The sequence below is a fragment of the Triticum dicoccoides genome, chromosome 3A, assembly GCF_002162155.2.
Source record: "Triticum dicoccoides isolate Atlit2015 ecotype Zavitan chromosome 3A, WEW_v2.0, whole genome shotgun sequence".
NCBI lineage: Eukaryota > Viridiplantae > Streptophyta > Magnoliopsida > Poales > Poaceae > Triticum > Triticum dicoccoides.
Window position 1 is genome coordinate 66,392,909 of NC_041384.1, and position 9,427 is coordinate 66,402,335.

Below are 9,427 nucleotides of genomic sequence, written 5' to 3' on the forward strand. Positions count from 1 at the left end.
CTACAAGATGTTTAAGGTCCCTAGCAATAGCTTCAGACGATTTTGGTTTTCGGCTGGAGACCTTTCCCTGCAAAAGAGAGTTGAGCTTTCTTAGTCACCCACATCTTCAAGGGTGGCTTCGAAGCAATGAGTCTAAGTGCAGCATCTGAGAACTTTGGCTTTAGAGCCCTAGCAAAAAGTCTTGCAGGTGGACAATAGTACTCATAAGAATAAGCAGAGTATTTCTTGGTCTTATGAGCATGGCGGTTTGATGAAACACGCTCATATTCATAGGCCTGAGTAAGGTTTCCCTGCAAAACATTTGTGTTAGTGCGACTCAGGTGAGTCCTTTGTCTGTATGAAACCTTTGGACCGTATGAAGCCTGTGGTCTGGGGTTTGTCTTCTTCATGTGTGGTGTCATGACGACATTCACAGGAAGATTGTCCAAACATCTTTTCGGCACCCAAACTTTCTTCATAGGCGGCCCATTCCTGCAGTTAGTACCAATATACCTGGCAAACACTTCACCATTCTGATTCTTAAACAGTTTATAGTTTGCATCAAAGGATTCATCAATAACAATGGGATTAGCACAAGTGAAGCCAGATAGGGTGGATGGATCCGCTGAAGGTTCCTTTGCAGCAACCCATGTGGTTTTGGGGTAATGCTCAGGTTTCCAGTAAGAGCCATCAGCATTCATTTTCCTTTCGAACCCAACACCCTCTTTCCTAGGGTTTCGGTTTAGGATCTGCCTTTTGAGGACATCACATAGTGTCTGATGCCCTTTGAGACTTTGGAACATCCCTGTTTCAAGCAATGTCTTCAACCTAGCATTCTCATCAGTAATAGCAGTGGCATCCTCAGCAGAGGGGTTAGTTACCACATCAGCAGTTGAAGATATTGCAACAGTAGCAACAGTAGAACATTTAGCAACAGAAGTAGCATTATCACGCTCAATGCATTTAAGACATGGTGGTTCAAATCCTTCCTGAGTGGAACCGATCTGTTTGGCGCGAAGTGACTCATTTTCCTTTTGAAGATCTTCATGAGCCGCTCTCAATTTCTCAAGATCTTGCTTCCTTTGAAGATAATCATAGGAAAGCTTTTCATGAGTTGTTGAGAGCGTTTCATGACGACTTTCAAGTTCCTCATACTTAACATGAAGATTTTTTATGTCTTCAATTAAGGACTGAGATCGAGTCATTTCAGCGTCTAATTGGTCATCGCTTTTGTCTAATAGTTTTTGAATATGTTCCATAGCTTTCTGTTGTTCGGTTGCAATTTTAGCAAGTGTTTTGTAGCTGGGTTTGGAACCACAATCGGAGTCATCTTCACTTGATGTTTGATAGTGAGTGGCGCGTGAGTTTACCTTGGCACCGCGTGCCATGAAGCAGTAGGTGGGAGTAGAGTTGTCCTTGTCATTAGCATCGGCATTGGTGATGGAGTCATTGTCTTCAGTGTTGAAGATGGACTTGGCAACGTAGGCTGTAGCCAGACTTGCAACGCCAGAATTGGACCCCTCCTCAGACTCCACCTCTGCCTCCTCAGAAGCAGACTCCTCCTCTGAATCCATTTCCTTGCCGAAAAACGCGCGGGCCTTGCCAGATGAGCTCTTCTTGTGTGATGAAGACTTTGAGGAAGACTTGGAAGAAGACTTTGAGTATTTCTTCTTCTTCTTGTCGTCAGAATCATACTCCTTGCTCTTCTTCTTCTTCTTGTTCTCATTGTCCCACTGCGGACACTCAGAGATGTAGTGACCAGGTTTCTTGCACTTGTGGCATGTTCTCTTCTTGTAGTCATGAGCAGAAGCTTCATCATTTATTGATCTGGATCGTGAAGACTTTCTGAAGTCTTTCTTCTTGGTGAATCTCTGGAACTTCTTCACAAGCATAGCAAGCTCCCTTCCAATGTCTTCAGGATCATCAGAACTGCAGTCAGATTCTTCATCAGATGAGGAAACAGCTTTTGCCTTCAAGGCGCGAGTTCACCCATAGTTGGGACCGTAGATGTCTCTTTTCTCAGAAAGCTGAAACTCATGTGTGTTGAGCTTTTCAAGTATGTCAGACGGATTGAGTGTCTTGAAGTCAGGATGTTCTTGAATCATCAGGGCTAGGGTGTCAAACGAGGTGTCAAGTGATCTCAGGAGTGTCTTGACGATTTCATGCTTGGTGATCTCAGTAGCGCCGAGAGCTCGAAGCTCATTTGTGATGTTAGTGAGGCGGTCAAACATGAGCTGGGCATTCTCATTGTCGTTTCTCTTGAAGCGGTTGAAGAGGTTGCGAAGGACACTGATTCTTTGATCTCTCTGGGTTGAGACGCCTTCGTTGACCTTGGAGAGCCAGTCCCATACTTGCTTGGATGTTTCCAGAGCACTCACACAGCCATACCGTCCTTTGGTCAGATGACCACAGATGATGTTCTTGGCAGTTGAATCCAGTTGAACGAACTTCTTGACATCAGCAGCGGTGACACCTTCACCAGCCTTGGGAACGCCATTCTCGACGACATACAGAGGTCGACATCAATGGCTTCAAGATGCATGCGCATCTTATTCTTCCAGTAGGGATATTCAGTTCCATCGAAGACGGGGCACGCAGCGGAGACTTTAATTATCCCTGCAGTCGACATAGCTAAAACTCCAGGTGGTTAAACCGAATCACACAGAACAAGGGAGTACCTTCCTCTGATACCAATTGAAAGTGCTAGTGATCGACTAGAGGGGGGGTGAATAGGCAATTTTTATGAAAGTCTTCAAAACATGGAAGTTTCAAAGACAAACGATAGAAATAAACCTATTACCATGCAGTGGAAGGTAGACTACACTAAGCAAGCCATAGTCAAATATTCAATGAAGTGAAAGCACAATGACTAATAGCAGCTAGGCAGTATAGACCAGGTAGGAAGATAGTGTGAAGCCAATCAGAACAATCAGTTACTCAGTGAAGACAAAAGATAAAGCAATCATACAATGACTTCACCAGGGCCAACAGTAAGTAAAGGAATGGGAAGGACGAAACCAGTGACTCGTTGAAGACAATGATTTGTTGGACTAGTTCCAGTTGCTGTAACAACTGTACGTCTGGTTAGGGAGGCTGAGATTCAACTCAGAAGACCGCGTCTTCACCTTATTCCCCTTGAGCTAAGGACACCCAATCCTCGCCCAATCACTCTAGTAAGTCTTCAAGGTAGACTCCCAAACCTTCACAGACTTCGTTCACCGGCGATCCACAATGACTCTTGGATGCTCAGAACGCGACGCCTAACCGGCTGGAGGATTCACAGTCCTCAAGTGTAATAAGTCTTCAGATCACACAGACAGGAAGACTTCAGTGATGCCTAACACTCTTTGGCTCTGGGTGGTTAGGGCTTTATCCTCGCAAGGAATTCTCTCTCAAAGGCTTCGAGGTGGGTTGCTCTCAAATGACAAAAGTCGTACACTAACTCTGAGCAGCCAACCATTTATGGTTGTAGGGGGTGGGCTATTTATAGCCACTAGGCAACCCGACCTGATTTGTCCGAAATGACCCTGGGTCACTAAGGAACTGACACGTGTTCCAATGGTCAGAGTTCAAACACACGCGACAACTTTACTTGGGCTACAAGCAAAGCTGACTCATCTAGCTCTGGATAAGATTTGCTCTCATTGTCTTCACTCGAAGACATAGGATTTTGGTTGAGCATCACTTCAGTCACTCTAACTTTGTTCACTTGGACCCCACTTAACAATACAGTGGTTCCTATGACTCAACAAAGAAGAAAAGGAGACAACGAAACAACTAAGTCTTCGTGCCCCATAGTCTTCATGCAATGTCTTCTCTTGTCATAGTCTTCAATGTGAATATCTTCACATACCACCATTGTCTTCAATGTCTTCATACATTTTTAGGGGTCATCTCCGATAGATAAACCGAATCAATGAGGGACTACTACCTGTGTTATCCTGTAATTCCCACAAACACATTAGTCCCTCAACCAGGTTTGTCATCAATACTCCAAAACCAACTAGGGGTGGCACTAGATGCACTTACATAATGTAACAAAGATTTGATGCAAATGTATAGATAATGTAGCAACAGACGGTATATGTTCACAAATTTAGGCCATGCCGACTGTGGTAGGTTGAGATTGAACATACCGAGCGCTCCCTGAAGTCATCCGGAATGGTGAGATAGAACTTCGTTTCCGACTGGCCACGACCATAGTTGGCCGATTTGTGCTCGCACTGTGGACACATGAATGAACACCCACGAATCAGCTAGAACAAAAATGATTCCACGGCGATTTTCGCCGGTTGATTAACAGCGACGGACGGACTGCGATAAGAGATGAGTGAATATTTCACTAAGTTGATTATCTTCTCTATGAGAAAAATCCCCGGTCCAATCCCACAGAAAACCCTAGTCGACCAGAGTCTAGAATGTTGGTGCAGATAGACGGCAGAAAGCGGTATGGGTGAAATCCCGTGCCGTTTGGAGTGCGACCTACGCCGCCAACAGCCGTCGAGCTTAGGGTGCAGAGTTGTGGAGGAGTCCGCGGCAAGTGAGTGGGGACGAAGTGGGCGAGGTTTTTTTCCTTTTGCATGTGTGAGTGAACACACATGGCTCGCAGAGGCGACGGAGATGAATCGTGTGCGATAGTAAATCATCGAGATTGAATGGGAATCCAAATTTTCTTTGTCCTTCATCCATGAGTTTTTTCTACGATGAACATAAACCCTGCTAATCACCGTGTTCAAATTTGACAATTTTCCAGATTCATTTACAATATTTAGGGGATTATGTGCATTTTATAGGCATTAATACACATAATTCAAATTCAAACAATTGGTGCTTGAAAAGGTGCACAAGAACAGTCTAGAAAAACCATACTCGTGGTACTTAGTAATTTCTCAAGCCTTTTACAAGGAATGGGCAAAGATTTTAATGGAATGTGTGGCAATAGTCAACCACAAACGCGTCATTTACTGGGTTATCGAGTATAGAACAATGAAATACGTGCTTGAAAAACATGACGCCTAGCATGGTGCCATGGTATGGCCTCATCGTGCCCTGGTTAAAAGATGAGAAGGTTTGATTTATGTCGTCATGCACGCCCTTCATAAATCGAACCATCATCGAGGAAGTTCAATGCTTTCGAGAGGGAAATCACCAAGATTGAAGGGGAATCCAAATTTCCGTCCTTGTTTGTCATTCAATTTTTTTCCAACGATCAACATACCGCCTCAAATGCAACGTGTTCAAATTTGACATTTTTCTAAACTCATTTACCATATTTAGGGGATTATGTGCATTTTCTAGGCATTAACTATGCACATAATTCAAATTCAAACAATCGGTGCATGAAAAGGTGCACAAGAACGGTCTGGAAAACCATGCTCGTGCTATTTAGTACATTCTCATGCCTTCTACAAGGAATGGGCAGATATTTCAAGGAAATGTGTGGCAATAGCCAACCATAAACGCGTCGTTTACTGGGTTATACAAAAATGAAATACATGCTTGGAAAACATGATGCCTGGTGTGGTGCCATGGTATGGCCTCACCGTGCCCTGGTAAAAATGACATCATGCACGCCTTTCATAAATCGAACCATCATCGAGGAAGTTTCATGATTTCGAGGGGAAAATCATCAAGATTGAAGGGGGGGGTCCAAATTTCCTTTGTCCTTTGTCCACGAGTTTTTTTCTATAATGAACATACAACCTGCAAATCACCGTGTTCAAATTTGGCACTTTTCTGGCTTCATTTGCCATATTTAGGGGGTTATGTGCATTTCCTAGGCATTAATGCACATAATTCAAGTTTAAACAATCGGTGCATGAAAGGGTGCACAAGAACAGCCTGGAAAATCATGCTCGTGCCATTTAGTAAATTCTCATGCCTTTTACAAGGAATTGACATATATTTTGATGAAATGTGTGGCAATAGTCAACCAAAATGTTTGTTTGTTGGGCTTTCAACTATAGAAAAAATGAAATAAATGCTTGAAAAATATGACGCCTGGCATGGTGCCATGGTATGACCTCACCATGCCCTGGTAAAAAATTGAGAATGTTTGGCTTATGTCGTCATGCACGCCCTTCATAAATCGAACCATCACCGAGGAAGTTCCATGCTTTCGAGAGGGAATTCCCCAAGATTGAAGGGGAATCCAAATTTCCATCCTAATTTGTCATTCACTTTTATCCAACGATCAACATACCGCCTCAAATGCAACGTGTTCAAATTTGACATTTTTCCGGGCTCATTTACCATATTTATGGGATTATGTGCATTTTCTAGGCATTAATGGACATAATTCAAATTCTAACAATCGATGCATGAAAAGGTGCACAAGAACGGTCTGAAAAACCATGCTCGTGTTATTTAGTACATTCTCATGCCTTTTACAAGGAATGGGCAGATATTTCAAGGAAATTTATGGCAATAGTCAACCATAAATGCGTTGTTTACTGGGTTAACAACTATACAAAAAATAAAACACATGGTTGGAAAACATGACGCCTGGCGTGGTGCCATGGTATGGCCTCACCATGCCATGATAAAAATTGGAGAATGTTTTCCTTATGTCGTCATGCATGCCTTTCATAAATCAAACCATCGTCGAGGAAGTTTCATGGTTTGGAGGGGGAAATCACCAAGATTGAAGGGGATCCAAATTTCCTTTGTCCTTTGTCCACGAGTTTTTTTCTACAATGAACATACAACCTACAAATCACCGTGTTCAAATTTGGCATTTTTCCGGGTTCATTTGCCATATTTAGGGGATTATGTGCATTTCCTAGGCATTAATGCACATAATTCAAATTCAAACAATCGTTGCATGAAAGGGTGCACAAGAACGGCCTGGAAAACCATACTCGTGTCATTTAGTAAATTCCCATGCCTTTTACAAGGAAGGGATAGATATTTTGGTGAAATGTGTGGCAATAGTCAACCACAAACGTTTGTTTATTGGGTTTTCAACTATAGAAAAAATGAAATAAATGCTTTAAAACATGACGCCTGGCATGGTGTGCCATGGTATGACCTCACCATGCCCTGGTAAAAAATTGAGAAGGTTTGGCTTATGTCATCATGCACGCCCTTCATAAATCGAACCATCACCAAAGAAGTTCCATGCTTTCGAGAGTGAAATCACCAAGATTGAAGGGGAATCCAAATTTTCTTCATCCTTTGCCCTGGATTTTTTCTACGACGAACATACACCTTGGAAATCACCGTGTTCAAATTTGGCACTTTCCGGGCTCATTTACCATACTTAGGGGATTATGTGCATTTTCTAGGCATTTAGTGCATATAAATCCAATCCAGCTACAGGTGCACGGATGTGATGTGAGGGACGTGGATTATCGTTCGATCGCGGCGCATCCTACGATGCACATGTGCGATCTGCGTGGCTGGGGTTCCAGCCAATCATAACGCAACACATAATAGGCTCAGCGCACACTGTTTCCGGAAGCAACGGAGATGAATCGTATGCGATAATGAACGGGCAAAATTGTAAGGGAAGCCAAATTTCCGTTGTCGTTTGTCGTTGAGCTCTTGAATACCACCGCACTGTATGGCTGCCCGGCCCCTCTGTCCCAGAGCTCTCTCCAGGCGTCGTCCATGGCACCACGACACATAGTAACTGGTAAGGAAGCAATGGCATCCCGCTGCACCGCGTTCCTCGCCGCCTGCGACCACACACATGGTAAGGAAGCAATGGCATCTCGCCGCACCGAGTTCATCGCCGTCGGTGGCTAGACAGTTACATGGGCGGACTTTGAGGCTGCCATGGCCGAATGGGTGGTGGATCTAGAGGCGGCCAAAGCCGCACAGAAGGAGTGGAAAAGGCAGAAAGCAGTCAAGAAAAGAGAGTCCCGTCGCCGCAAGAAAAAAGAGGCCGCACGCCATGGTGAGGAAAGCTTGGCGGAGATCGAAGCACGGTGGGCTGCCACCTACAAGGCCGGGAAGGAGAACGCCATCGCCTGGCCAGCATGCTCCGATGGCAGCATGTGAGAAGTAGTTTAAGCTTGTAGTATTAGAGCAAATTACCAGTAGTACTTTAAGTTTGTAGTATTAACATACAATGTCGGTAAGAGCATCCTTTGAGGGCTTTGAGTGTTGATTAGCATGTGTGCCCGTGTGCGTTTTTTGTGTTAATCATTAGAAGATCACAAAACACACTGTTTCTATGATGTACCCGTCTACGTTTTTTTGCATTGATGATCCATAAGTCAGTTACCTATGCGATGTTTCCTAATAAAGCAGGTGTACCATTGACCGAAAAAACCAACTACACGTGTACATTTTTTTGGAGACGGGATCTGCCAACTTTCTTTTTTCTCGCACATGAGTATTTTACGCGCTTCGTCTATGTTGTGTGTTTCCTCCACCCAAGTTTCAAGTTTCTTAGCAAAATTTTCATTAGGCACGCAATTTTAGAATTTATTCCTCCAACCACATCCCCATCCTCAGTATGCCCCCCTCGCGCCTCCCCCTACCGGCATCTCCAACCGCCGCCACCGTAACCACAACTTCAACCACATCTACGTTCTGCTCGGATCCAGTCAGGTAACCCACCGATCTCTATCACGGCTCTGGCCAGATTGCTTAAATGGCACCTGCGAAACATCCTCATACCTCCAAATCCCCACTACCTGGAGCTGATGGCGGTCCATAGCGCGATGGTTGTTGTGCGTGTTGACCCGGAGGAACACCTCGCCTCCGCCGCCGCCGCCGACATGGTGCAGGCTCTGGCCCAGATGAAGTGCCCCAGTGACTACCCCCAGGACTTGACAGGTAAGATCTAACCAGCTAAATCTTACCAATACCACTTGCAACGGCTATGATTTGTACGGTTGATGTATTAAGCATGTCCTTGCCTTGTTTACTTCAGTACTGCAAAGTGTGTGATGTTCAAATATTACCGTGTCTGATACGTCTCCAACGTATCTATAATTTTTGATTGCTCCATGCTATTATATTATCTATTTTGGATGTTAATGGGCTTTATTTTACACTTTTATATCATTTTGGGGACTAACCTATTAATCGGAGGCCCAACCCAAATTGTTGTTTTTTTGCCTATTTTAGGGTTTCAAAGAAAAGGAATATCAAACGGAGTCCAAACGGAATGAAACCTTCGGGAACGTGATTTTCTCAACAAACGTGATCCAGAGACTTGGAGTGGCCGTCAAGAAACAAGGGAGGAACGCACAAGGCAGGGGGTGCGCCTACCCCCATGGGCGCGCCCTCCACCCTCGTGGGCCCTCTGTTGCTCCACCGGCATACTTCTTCCTCCTATATATATCCACATACCCCCAAACATCCAGGAGCACCACGAAAACCTAATTCCACCGCCGCAACCTTCTGTACTCGAGGGATCCCATCTCGGGGCCTCTTCCGGAGCTCCGCCGGAGGGGGCATTGATCACGGAGGGCCTCTACATCAACTCCATGGC